The 14,534-nt window shown below is 41.4% G+C and overlaps 1 protein-coding gene across 7 annotated transcripts in view; it reads right to left on the bottom strand.

Annotated features, from left to right (window-relative positions):
• Nucleotides 1–13,327, bottom strand: part of MYRIP (myosin VIIA and Rab interacting protein) — a 205,990-nt gene extending 192,663 nt beyond the window's left edge. For all 7 annotated transcript variants that reach the window (XM_058021341.1, XM_058021357.1, XM_058021365.1 and 4 more), the window contains exon 1: nucleotides 13,240–13,327. The gene's annotated coding sequence lies outside the window, so the exon portion shown is untranslated. The remainder of the gene's footprint in view (nucleotides 1–13,239) is intronic.
• Between the last annotated feature and the right edge of the window lie 1,207 nt (nucleotides 13,328–14,534).

Below are 14,534 nucleotides of genomic sequence, written 5' to 3'. Positions count from 1 at the left end.
CCCTGCCACTGTTTATGAACAGAGAACATATTCTGCTGTAACACTCAAAAATGTTTTATACTGCCAACTAAGAAATCAGGAATTATTTTAAAGCACCATTTATAAAAGTAAGCACATAAATTTTAAATGAATTTCCCAGAGTGACTGAAAAGATTTAGATGTCACTATCTATATTTAGATGTCACCACTATAAGGTTGGAGGAGAAAAAGAAGTAGTTAATATTATGTGTGAATTGAAGGTACTATAAAGTTTGAACTAGAGCTTGGTCCATTAAGTTTCACTAATGAAATTTGTTCTAATTTATTTTCTCATGACTTTTACTCATTTAATTGAATTCTCATGAATTCAGCTCTCAGTATTAACTTGTGTCACTTGATTTATGCAATTATTTGGGCAATCACAGAGGTGTCCATCTCCACGTTGTGTTACAGCTTCAGAAGCACAAGACAGTCTTTGCATCTTTGTTATGAGCCCCCAGCAACACACATAATAACCATGAACACATTACAGTTCCTACCACAGAATACAAGAGGAAACTATTACTGACTCTTCATCCATGGTGAGTGGCAAGTGGATGAGGCTACTATGTAAATAAAGCATCTAAGCTGGTCCTGGCTCAAAAATACCATACCTCTAAGGAAAACTGCTAAGGCATACAATTAAGTACTCCAAGTACTACTGCAAGTGGAAGCATGGGGGAAAAAGTCAGTTTTATTTTCTCAACATTTCTTTTGCTACTCAGATAATGATGTGGGATGTGGTTGGTTGGGTTTTGTTTGTTTTTGTTTTTTTTTTTCGTTGGTTTGGTGGAGGTTTTTTTAGTACAATATTTACCTTTCTACAATTATCTGATTACCATTTTTCAAACAAGAAAAACACACACACACACACACAAAAGGAGGGAACTGTGTATTTTTGGTTTGGCTGTTTTGGTTAAGCTATTCATGAAGTTTAGAATAAACTCCTTGCTCAAGAAAACAACACTTCACTAAAACCAAGCTGATGGTATACAAGCTTAGGTGAAATCAAGACAACAAGATGCCTCTAACAAGATATACGTTCCCCATACAGATGAAAAAAAGGTCACAATGTTCTAGCTTGACTATGAATCTACTAGGGAGGATGACAATGAGTACTTAATAAAGGCTTTAAAAATTTGTTTCTAAAAAAATTGTTTTGCATAGAAGAAAAGTGCCAAAGAAACAAAGGGCTGTATGTAGTCTTCATTAATCTCACTTGCAAGACCAAGAATATATGTTTAAATTAAAGATTGGCTAAAACATAGCGAGGAACAACTGGCAAGATGATTTTGTTTCAATGCCACATGTGCATAAATCTTCGCAAAATTTTCAATGAAATATTAAGATTTTCCTCTGTCCTTTCACCTACAGTTCTTGCACCAAAGCCTCACTGAGCACTGGCAAGGAAAAGAAAAGGGTTTGCTGAGGTAACACTTGGGTTGAAGCTCAAAGACAGAGCATGAAATGTCCTGGGACACATCCTTCCCTTCAGGCTTAGGGATATCTGCTCAGCTCTTCCCAAAGAAAGCAATTGAATGCAAAGGTATCTCTGCCTTTCTGAAATCATGGAAGGGCTTCACTAAAGGAGAGCCACATCCATGGGGAAGTAAGCAGGGCTTTTCCAAGTAACTTTTTTCATGCATATACACTTAAAGGGAAAATATAAGATGCACAGTAAAAGGAAATAAAACCTTTTTAACCAGTTCCTGGAGCCAGTAGAGACACCTGCATGCTAGGGCTACAGTCTTCTGAGACACGAGATGACGAAGGTAACTGGAATTTCATCTTTGATCTCCTAGTATCTTAAGCATCAAGTCAACAACTGTAATTAACATTTTCATAATAAGTTCTCCCTTCAGGTCTTCATCAAAACCCTTTTGGAAATTGTTTAAAAACCAATAATGTTTTTCCACAGATGCAAACTGGTCCACCAGTAAAAAAAATTGTCCCTTTGATTCAGCTGCCAATGCCAATTGTGACCATGTATTAGAAAGGGGAAGTTTACCCCTAAGCTTGGGAATAAGTGGGCAGCCCCACCACCTCTGATTTTCTGGGGCTGGCAAAGACTTCATTTCAAGTATATATGCTTTAAAATCAAAAGCAACTTTAACTTTAGACTTTCATGTGGTTTAGTTCTCTATGGTATTCTCAGTTTGTATTCCAATACTACATTAACCTCTAAGGAATGCTGTATGTTTTCCTAGGAAATAATTTTTCATCACATTACTAAATCACCTCTGATCTGGGAGTATCACAGCAGCTTATAAATATTTATGAACAATTCTCAAAAGTCCTTTCTGTGGTAGATCCAGATCATGCATTTTAGAAATACACAATGGCAAATCCTCTAGAGAAAATGTAACAAGTTACACTTAAAACTACCTTAAAACACACAAAATAGCTTCTAAGCCTAAAATAACTTCTGGCCTGAATTAAAATAACTTACATGAGGCTATTCAGATGATTGCCTTCATGAGTACTTCTTTGGTAAATCTCAAACTGAATACAAAATCTAAGATCTCACAGACTTTATAAGGAATAATATCACTCCCTAGAAAACTTTTATTCAACAAATTAAAACACTGTAACAGAAAAGCCTAGGCTTACAAAACAGGATTGGGTACTGTTTGAGTAATACTCTAATCTTCACATTTCCTACAGTCTATTTTAAAATCTAATTAAAACTTCCACATTGAAAACCTTTCTTGAGTTTAACTTTAACAACAAAACCAAACCCCAGCAAAAAGAAAAACAAGCAAATGAAATGTTTTTCAAGAACTGCAAGCAATGCATGGTTTTAACACACACAAGGGCATCAACACAAGAAACAAGGGCAAGTAGTGCATTTTCTACTCACCCATATGACAGCTAAGCTGTTTAGACTTGGAGCCTCAGCAGATGATTAGCATTACTGGGAGGTTGGGTGAAAAAAAAAGTTTTTTGGGCTAAGTGACAACTAATACTTAAGACAGATTCTTGGCTTGACAAAGAACTACATCATGAAGTTAATTATGCAAGTGGTCACACTGAATATTGTACAACACAGACCTCTTAGTTTTATGCTGAAGCAAAGCAATCGGCACTAGTGAGGCTGCATCTGGAGTCCTGTGTCCAGTTTGGGCTTTCCCAGGACAAGAAAGATACTTATGTCCACAATGATGGTTAAGGGACTGGAGCACCCTTCAGAGGCAGTGATGCTGGGAGTATTAGGACAGCTCAGCCTGGAGAAGAGAAGGCTTGGGGGGTATATACAGTGGGTATCTGGAAAAGAGCTCTCCAAACAAGAATATCCTACAATTCTTTCAATTTCTGAGCACATATTTAATCAAGATTTCACTGGTTGTCACAAGACAGTATAAGTTTTGCTCTAAAATGTTGTTGATGTGCATTGATGAAACGTAACACCTGAGGAACCAAGACCACAAACTCCTTCAACCCAGTCATTTGCAATTGAAATATTTCATATACAACACCTTCTTCCCCCCATAGTCTCAGCTTTAGAGTCACCAAACTCTTAATCAGAACTGTTCTACTCTGTTTTGCTACTCTACCACTTCGAAAATTTCCAGGTAGAAGATCAAGAAGAAACCTACTAGCAATTATATCTTTGCTTCTGTCATCAACAAGCTCATCTTGCCTTCCTTTAGCAGTCTGTCAGGACCCAAATAATACTGCTCAATCTTTCTTGTCATTCTTTACAGAATTCTTGTAGTACTATAAGAAATTCCCTGTATAATCTTGCTGGTGAACATTTTCCCCTTTCAAATCATACAATATAGTCACCTTTCTAAGACAGAGGAAGACAAGCACCTTGTCCTCAACAGCGCTCCTTCACCACCCTCGTATTTTAAAAAGTTTTGTTTACTGAATTGTCCAAAAGAAATTGCTACTTTGATCATGTGAAGTCATTATGATAATTTTTAAAAGTAAATATCACAAAACTGTGACATAATGTCATACTCTTAATTTGAAAAATAAAAGCTAATAGTGCTTTGAGTTACGTCAACACACTTGAATAAAACAGACTTCAGCCACAAGCCAACATTTTAAAAACATCACTGTCCAAAGTAAGTTCTACTACAGCTAGCACATCATTAAGTCCGAAATGAGGCATAATTAACTCTGGCCACAGATTTGTTAATCTTTTTTAAACTCCAAGAATGTCTAGAAGCTTGAGTAAAAAACACTGAGTATTCTTCTCTTTACACTCAAAATGAACAAATGTCTCAAAATAAGAAAAGAGAAAATATACTCATCAGAAATAAAAGGCCACCTCTTTGACTGAAAAATTAAATACAACCCACCTGACTTCAACATGGGATTGACTCATATCTGGTGCATCACATTTTAAATGAGATGTAAGATAAAGATCTCAAAGACAATGTTATTCTTTGTACCCACACTGATTTTAGCTGAGTTTTACTGCACATATTTTCTGGTCTACAACCAAAGCAAAAAAAAAATTATCTTGCTTTCAACCTTGGACTAATTTTATGAGAGATTTGCAAGCAGCAAAACAAATGGCTGGCAAGTTTCTGAGCAAAGTTACATTTGTTCCACTGGGGAGTGTGAGGGGTAAAGCAGCAGGTTTTAAAACATGAAGTTCATTCAGTTCCTTCAGGGAGAAATGTTTCTTATTAATGCAAGTTATTACAATACTTGTATGTACATTTATCTAAAATATTGCAGGAACATACCATAATGGGTGAAACTTTAAACCTTACAGGTCAAAGGTTAGTACTGCATGGTTTTAAATTTTAAGCTATTTAGGAAATAAACAGGAGTTTCACGCTCTTCTTCTTGCTTGTATATTTTATGTTATTTTAAGTATTGAATATGAAATAGCAGAATGTGACAGCTGGGATAGAGCTCATTTTCTTCTTAGTAGCTGGTGGGGTTAAACCATGACACAGAATTAAAAATATTAGTGAAGTCCCATTCCATTCAAGAAAGAATGGCATCTCTCATATAAGGATAGCACTCTCCTAATGGCAGAACACAGCACATAAAAGTGTTTCTAAAAAAACAGAACCTATTTTATTTAAATAAAAAAAAAAATTTAGAATAGACTAAAGGTTGCACTGTAGAACCTAATTTGTCATCTACCTCTGAGGGTTCAAAAAAAGTCATATTAAAAAAGAGAATCTGTATAGCAACTAATGACCATTTTATACTTATGTATCAGGCCTACAACTAATACACAAGTACAAATTGCACTGGGGATTCAAAATGTGATACAAAAGCTAAATTGATGGACCAGAATAATTTTCTCACCGGTAAAACTGAGTCAAGTCTTATCAAAAATCCCCGCAGCTGCTGAAGATCATAGCTTATCTGGCATATACTGATTTCACATATTTCACATGCAAGTGGATTTCTAGTTAGCGTATATTCTCATTCTACTTCAGTCTCCTCTTCCATTGTTTATGTGAATTTAGGCAAATCATGTTCAGTTCTATTTTCTCTATTTAACAGCAACTGTCTTATGGAAGAGTGCGTAAAGATGATGGGTCTGACAATATTCTGACTGTGTGAGACTGACTATCACTCTTCCAGAAATGAAGAAGACAGCTTGGAGAAAAAGACAAAATTGGAGAAGTAATGTGCTGACACACAATTGTATCTTGGATGATTTGCCTCTTTTCCATGTGCCTTCAATCTAAAGCATGAAATCCAGCTCATTACTGTAATGGACTGTCAACCAACTCCAGAGTGAATCATCACAGGCCAGCAAGAAAGCCAGCGTGTGCACTTAGGGAATGCAACTGATCGCAAACAGTCCAACACAATCAGAAATTTGCACATTTGTAAGCACAAGACTGCAGGGCTTCCCTTTGAATGCCTAACCTGCAAATTGGGGCTCAGAGCTTAATTCTATATGCCTGGACTCCCTGCACAGAGAGAGCAGCAGCCACTGAACTGAGTTATGCCTCTTCCACCTTTGCATCAAAACACAAACCAGAACACACCTGGCAAATCAGGCTTCACACTGTACTTGCTAAGATTGAGCCAGCATGAAAAGAATACAAAACAAAAAGCTCATTTGTACTCCTACCTTTCCCCTCAGCGTCAGCTCAAGAGCGAGGACTGCAAAAATGCATTCACCCACCTGTGCTGCATTACACATGCCACAACTTTTCCTGAGACACCTGTAGCCCCAGCATTTCACAATCAATCGCACTCAAATGAGCTACATGGGTTGAAGGGAGATGAAAGAAACAGCGAATACTTCTCGGTTCCTTCAAAGAATTGCAGGGTTTCTCTCTCATTCTAAGAGGCAGACAGAGAAGTGAGCACTTACTTTACCAATATAAATACATGCAAATACCAATCTAGTACTGGCACCCAGAAAAACTCAGGTCAGATGCCATATTAAGTCTGGGAAGGCTCAACTTTATCTCCCTCCTTGTGGAGGACAAGTGGGAGAAGCCCTCATCAATGCCTCTAAGTATCTGAAGGTGTGGGAGGAGGATGCCAAGAGGATGTTTCCAGGCTTGTCTCGGTGGTGCCAAACAGCACAATAGGCAAAGGACAGGGACTGGTGGTCAGAAGTTCCACCTGAATGTGAGGAAGAGCTTCTTCAAGCAGGTGACCACACACTAGAACAGGCTGCCCAGAGAGGTTGTGCCATCTCCCTCATCAGGAATACTCAAAAACAACCTGGATGCAATCCTGTGCCATGTGCTCTAGGATGGCCCAGCTTGAGCAGGGATGCTGGACCAGATGACCAGATAGTCCCTTCCAACTTGACCCATTCTGGATATTACTGTGCAGATCCCTATTTCAGATGCCAACATCCTGTTTTCCCGTATGACCTGAGGCAACTGAACGATACAGAAGGTCCCCTGCCGTACAAGCTGTGGAGCAGCACATGACAAGTATGTGTATCAAAGTTAAATGCCTTCCCCTATACCACAGCAGTCACTATTTGTTAGAACAACTAGAGATAACATTCAATAAACTAACCAAGAAAATAGGTTCACTAAGATAAGTTTTTCAACTCCACAATGCCAAAGCATCACTATTGAGTTAAGTGGTGACAAGGCTGCTCATCTGAGTTATTAACAGCTTTAATATGAAAAAAAAAAAAGAGAGAAAAGGTGAAGCTTTTGTCTAAAGTCAAACAGTTCTGGAAGCACTACACATTTTGCATCTGAGTTTAATTCTGCATTTCAATAATACAGGCAAAAGAGTTATGACAAAATAAGAAACTCATCATAACTTGAAAGCCATATTGTGATTAATCCTTGCAAGCTACAAAAGTAAACAATTAAGTGTGGATTGCTTGGCTGCTACTAAAACATCCATAACATAAAATCCAACCAATACGCAAACATACCACAGGCACACTTAAAATATCCTATACAGTAAAACTGGTATTTTTCCCTACAACATCTGTTGCACTAATTGATATCCCTCATCCCTCTTATGAAATACCACCCATGAACATATAATTAAAATTTATCCAAGAACTAAACTTTCACTGAGAGAATCTTCCTGCAGGACTAGAAGAAAGACAAAAGTTCTATTTTTAGAGGTAAGAAAATGCTTCCAACAGCAGTTGCCACAATGAGGCAGTATTCTCTAGTGCTGCCAGATGTGAAAACAAATTTAATACAGTAAATCACTGTTAATTCAAACCACTGACAGGAAACCCCACTGCAAATTACTGAATTTTACAGATTAGCAAGTAAATTAACAAAATAAAAAGCTAAAATAAATTCCTAAGACTGTGCCTTCCACATTCACTGTGACATTTACAAAATGCTTCTAACCCTGATTTACCCTCGAAGAAGCAAGAATCACAAGACACACAACAATGAAGTGAAATGTATAAAGCCACATCTCCCATTTCACTTAGACTTTGTGACGAGCTGCAGTTGGCTGACACACACCCTATGCCCTGTGCACTGTAAAAAGGGTTTCAGTAGCAGGTTGTCTTTGGTTTGTTTAGGTAACCATTTGTCAAGTGACATAAGACATGAATTAAATAGAGCCAGAGCTTTACAAAGCCTGTGAAAACCAAAATACCTGGGTTAATCTGCCAGGTGGGGGAGTTAATGGATCCGTTTGTTGACACTGGGACCTACTCCACACTGTACTCAGAAGACACTCTGCTTTGGACCAGTGCTCAGCTGATTTTTTTTGTATTGACACTGCACAATGGAGATAACCTGAGCCTAGACCAATAAACACACACCTGAAGTTCTGGATCATAAATTTATACAAATAAAGCATGTTTATATTCAAGCAGAATACACAGTCAGTTATTCTCTGGAGTTCAAAGGCCAACTTCAGTGTCAGGTTTTGACTGCTGCTTCACTGATATTTGGAACCAAACTGGAGTAGAATCACAGCTCCTTTAGTTTTAACTACAGAACCAATTCATCCTCCTACAGGCCCAGGAAATCATCCAGCCAGCACACACCCCTATTTGAGTCCCACAGAACTTATTATTTGAACAGCATAATCAAGTCAAGCCACCACCTTTAGGAACTAACTAGGGTTCCTCACTTAATCATGTGTGGAACCCAAGTCCACAGTATTTCCAATGATTTGCCTGTTTTGACCTGTGATACTACCTTGGAGCAGGAATTTGAAACCTTATCATTAAACATTAGAAAAGAAGTGGGAGACGGAATAATCAGGCTTGTCCTCCTCTAGAGGCAAACTGCTTTCTGCTCATTTGGGACTCAATTCATGGTTTCTCTGCTTGCAGTGATCAACACATGGATGATTTGTGTCACTTTTAGATCAAGACCAACTGAGATAGTGAGAAACAACATCACCTTTTTGAATCGTCCTCAAAGCTCCTTCAATTGTTTTTGAAACCTGATGGTGCTCCAATTCACACACTGTGATTTAACTTGAATCCAAGTCACGGTCTGTCAAACAAATATCAAAGCACTTATGACAGAAAGATGCAAGCACTGAGATAACTTCAGAAAGCTACACCAAGCACTCCTGGGGATGATCCCTGAGAGGCAAAAGGATTCAGCTCTCGCAAGGGAAAAAAAAAAGTAATCAATTTCTTGCAAGTTTAACAATGGACAGAAAAATAGGTGCATCCCTGAAATTTGAGGTATTTCTGGTCAGTGCTAGTTGCATCCCTGTCAACTGCACTTAAATCATTCATTGCACATCCACACTGTAGCAATTAATCTTGATGACACAAACCAGTGGGGTTTTTTTATTATCCTGGGACACAAAATCCTGTTCATACAGCTCAAAAGGGGCCAGAAGAAAACCCCATTAAAAACATCTTCTGTCCCACAAGTAATGCCTAATAAGCAAAGAATAAGCTCTTGTATTCATTTCAAAAGAGATAAAATTCATCACAAGAGCAGAACAGAAAGTTTATTCCACCAGTTATAAACATATATTGCTTTCAAGAAAGAAAACAACCAATTATGTACTGTCTTCCTCCAACAGCAGAAAGTTGGTTTACAACAGCAGAACCACCTATTATTCTGCATGGCAACAGGTGGAGGGTGCTGGGGAAGGGATTGCTTGGTTATTAATAGAACCCAAAGACCTCAGGATATTGCCTGGCTTCAAGGCTCATTAAAGACAGTGGGAACGCCATGAACTTTAACAGCTTTTGAGTGAGCCTACACACTTCAGATTGCTATCACAAGAAGATACTACACTTTCTACAGAAAATTATCTCTGCACCCTTTAAACAGACTTAATCCAGAAACTACGGCTGCCCCATTTATTCTTCTCCATCAATAAGCAGCACATTGTGCAAAAAAGAGTCTAGAAAGAGCTTCTTGAAACTGCTATATAGCAGAACTTGAGCTTGGGTGCTCAGCAAGAGGACAGGATAGAGTTGCCTGTCTGCAAACTCAATGCCAGCAAAACTCCAGAAATTGATTACCATGACCCAATGGGGACAATGCCATTCAAAGTGTCTCACCAAGACTGATCTCCACAGTAGTCAGCTCCACCCCAATGCATGATATTTTATCTGGAGGTGTACTTTGCCTTGAAGAGTGTGTATTTCACTTCCTGTGGTAATGCTTTATATCTTAAAACAACCAGTAGATAGAAATAATTCCAATAATCTGAATACCAAACATCAATATTAGTTTTTCTTTTTCTGATCATCAATGGATCAAAAGGTAAATGAATCATAAAATGATAAAAAGTAACAAGAGATTTTGTTTCTTTTACTCAGTTCAGGAGGTAATTGATCAGTAAAAAATTGCTGCATGAGGTGTTTTACTAGTAGAACACTCTTTAAAAAGTATTATATATACACATAAATACATTGCTGTGGTATTGAAATTTAATACATATTGGCTTGGAAATTTATTGTGTTTCTATTCCCTGAATAGTATGCATAAGACCTAAAAATCTGTCATTATTGCAATATGCTGATACTAGCTTTTGACCAATCAAGCCATTGCAGTCTTTATACCCTCTTCATCTATGATAAAGCTGCTAATGTTTATGATTAAACTGCTTTCCACTACATGTTCATCATTTATTTATTTTCAGGACATAGATGCCAAACATAATGTTGATTCACAGAAAATGAAGTTTTAAAAAATACAGCATGGCATTTGTCTACAAGATTGTTTAAAAAAAAAAAAAAGATAGCATGTTTTAACTGAAAGTTAAACAGCAAGCACATCATAATCACTAGCCTACCACATGAGTGGCAGAACTTACTGGTGTATCAGATATATATGGGAGGTTTTCCTCTTCAGTTTCTGTAAATCCACAACATTTCAGACACAGGCATCTTTGACTAATCTCACAGAGAAATGTGCAAAATTTGACCACTGCTTAAAATCATATCAAATTACACTGTATTTAGCCCTTCTGTAAAATTGCCTGGTTTTATCATAACGGAGAAGTTTCTTTGGTAAATTGAGGAATAGTGTGGTGTGCTTCACTTCACACCAAAATATAGCATTCACCTGCCTCATCCTTAAGCCCTAAAAGCTTCTTCTGAAAGTAAGCTGCTATAAATCTCTGAGTATAAGAAACTTGGAGCTGTTTTATTCTCTGGCTGTCAGTGGTTCACAGGTAAGTCAGAAGCCTTTATTATCTCTAAGAATCTATCTAAAAAAAACAAAACCTACCTGAATCCAAAAGGAAGGTGAATAAAGCATTCCACAGGAAGGCAGCAGTAATCTGCTCAAACAATTCAATGGGTTTTCTCAAAGAGAAAAGCTGTCCCTGTGGTTTTCATGGAATTATATTCAGCTAGATTCTTTCAACCTGTCCAGTTTTCCAAGGGCAAGTTAAGGTGGTTTACACTGCCAAACCACGGTTTCCAGCCTTATAACAATAGGGCATGTTAATGCTGGCAGCAATACAAAGGAGTCGCATTTTCATACCAATGTACTGTTTGTGAACAATAGTGCACTTGGTACATACAGCCTTGCTCCATCATCACCCATGCACGCTTTGGGGATTTTTTTTTTCTTTACTTAAATACAAGCCATTCAAGTGTTCTGTTTACTGCAACTATGAAGTGAGAAGGGTGAACTCCTACTGTGCTCATACACTTGGGTACACGCTATGTAGTGCACTCAGATGTATTCATCAGGTTAGCATGGAAGCAAGAAACCAACTCAGGAAAATAAATGAAAGTTCTAACTCAGTTTTCTACATCCAGACAGCAGTGGTTCAGACGAAGACAAAAAGGCACTACCCTGCCTGAAAAGACAATATTGTGTCATTTGAACATGCAGCAGGTCCAAGAAGCAAATCCTGTCACAGGGGGTAGTGCTCTAAGTACATCTCACCCCTGTGAGGGCTACCAGGGCGGAATTGACTTGTGTGCATTCTCACCACTGGCAATTAACTAACATATCACAGGTATTGAGAGGGCTACTCCCCTGTTTCTAACTGCAATCTACTAAGTTAGCTGACAAACTCCCCAGGAAGGCTACACAAGAGCCAAGTACCTTTTTAAATGCTCAGGCATAAGGCATCAGTAAATACACTCTGATACAATCTGATACCTGAGCAATGACAGGTAGGGCAGTAGCCTGAGGGGCTACGTACAAGATACAGCATCTTCTGCTTTTTGCACAGCTCTGTTCATTTCCTAAAGGTAGAATTAATCAGCAAACACTACTGTTTGACATTTAACAGCAGGGGCTTAGTCAGTGGTCCCAAAGCAGTTAACGGAGAAGAGCTATCACCATAAATAAGCAACTATAAACACCTGTCCAGTTTGATGACAGTCCATCAAAATCAGAAAGATGTCTGGTAATATGAGAACTAGACTAACTATCCTTCCATTCTCACTCTCTAGCCTTCCAGAAAAGGCTTACAAAAGGAATGAGTGAAAGCCTTTATTGCTAAAATCTTTGCTGTGCCTATTATAAAAAACTCCTGGCTCCATAGGGAGGCAGCTACCCACCTTTTCAGAAACGCAGGAAATAGTAAAATGGTAGGTATGAGGCAAAAAAAGCATAATTTGTCAAAATAGATTGCTAGTTACAGTTAATGTCCCCGCAAACACGCTTGAGGAGCGACACGCGCTATAAGGCATTCTGCAATCTAATCCGGTTACGCTTGCCTGAAACATAACACAAATCCCAGCACAACACAGGCTCCGACTTAATTAGATTCCCTAAGAAAAGTCAGTCTGAGCCATATGGTATTTTCCTCAGCAGTTACGATAAACTGACCTTGATACTAGGAAAACGCACGCTGCTTCTGTCTGAGGCATAAATTACAAGCGCAGCGTGGCGGGATGCTCCCACGAAACGGGGACAGCGGCAGCGCCACATTGAAACCCTCCCCGGGCTCCCGGGGAAGTTGATCAGAGTAAAACACTCCAACGATAACGATGATGATGATGCACTGCAGTGACAGTGCTCGAAGAGCCACGCGGCCAGCAGAACACCACGAAGCTGCTCAGACATCTGTCCGGTAATTAAAGCACAGCCTAATGCCGCGCTGCCGCGGAGGAGCGGCCCGCCTCGCCCCTGGACGCCGCGGAGAGCGGCGGCCCCTCGGCCACCGGCCCGCCCGGACCCCCGGCCCTGCCCGGCCCCTGCCCAGCGGCGCGGGGCCCCCCACGGCCCGAGCCCGGCCGGCCCCGACGGGCGCTGCGGCCCCGCACCTCGGCCCTGCCGCAGGCCGCCCCACGGCGCGGCCGGCCCCGCGCCGCCGCGGCAGGGGGACCCCCAGCCCAGCCCAGCCCAGCCCACCCCAGCTCACCCCAGCTCCGGCCCCGGCCGTACTCACCCCCGGCCAAGTGCGAGGGCTGCACCGCAATGGCAGGCGGGCGGGAAGCGCCTCGCTCTGGGGCACGGGCAGAGGCACCGCCGGCGGCTGCGCCCCGTCCCTCATGCACAGCGGGGTCTGCGGCCGCTCCGCGCCGGCCCCCGGCCACCAGCTACGCGGAGCCGCCGGGCACAGGTGCCCCGATCCCGCTCCGCACCGGCCGGTGCAAGGCGAAAGCCGCTGTCTCCTTCTCCTCCTGCTGCTGCTGCTTCTGCCGCCGCCGCTGCTGCTGTCGCTGTCGCCTTCAGCCCTCCCCGCCCCGCCGGACGCGCCGAGTGCTGCTGCGGTGCCAGCGGCGGCAGCTCCCGCCGCGCACCGGCACCTGCCCGGGCGCTGCCGCCAATCGCCGGCAAGGGGCCGGGCAGGGGCGGAGGCGGCGCGGCCGGCAGGGGCGGGATTTGCGCGAACCTCCGCGCCCCGGTGCGCATCCATCCCCAAAGCTGCGCCCCCGACAGGCAAGGACCGCGCTCCCGCCGCCCCGGCGAGTGCCCCGGGGCCGCCTGCCACTGTCACACCCGCCGGCCGGGGGGGACACCTGCGGCCCGGCCGCCACCTGAGCCCCAGCTGGCCGGGAGAGGCACAGGTGCTGCCCGGCGGTGCCTGTCCGGGCCCTGCCGGGTGCGGGCCGCCCGTGGCGGGTGTCTGTCAAAGGAAAGGAGAGGCCGTTTTGTTGGGAACGGGCGAGAATTCCATCCGTATGGATGCGGCGCACCGGGCAGTCGTAAGGAAGGTGCGGCCTGGTCAGTCGCTCAGCTCATCTGTGAGTCACTGCTGTAACGTGGAAGCGCTTTTTTATGTCCTGAATCACTGCAGATTTTATTGTATCAGGCTAATTACTTTTCTCCTGGTATTATTTTTCGTTCCCCTTTTTTTGTTGTTGTTTTTTATTTCCATGCTTGCTTAACTTCATTTTAAAGTAGCTGCAGCTGTTCACTGCAAGGTATGGACTTATTTGATCTCAGCCAAAGTGCTCTGTCAAGACAGATGAATTCAATAAACTTTGGCAGGTGTTCAAAGAAAACATTTTCTGGGAGAGTATTTTTGTTTACATGAATTTCACGGTATAACAAATTAACTGGTTTAGCAAACGTTTACTTCTATGCTAACCTACATTTGCCTCTGTTAGTAAAATGGGTGCCACTCTGTGAGGCAGACATCACATTCATTTTAAATGTGTATGCAAAGAACAAACAAACAAAAACAACTTTAGGAAGTACTCTGCATCAGACATCACTTTGTATTTCCCAAACACATCT

This window comes from Melospiza georgiana, chromosome 1 (assembly GCF_028018845.1).
Source record: "Melospiza georgiana isolate bMelGeo1 chromosome 1, bMelGeo1.pri, whole genome shotgun sequence".
NCBI classification, from domain to species: Eukaryota; Metazoa; Chordata; class Aves; order Passeriformes; family Passerellidae; genus Melospiza; species Melospiza georgiana.
Note: the sequence above shows the minus strand (reverse complement) of the source record. Positions and strands in the feature narration are given on the sequence as shown.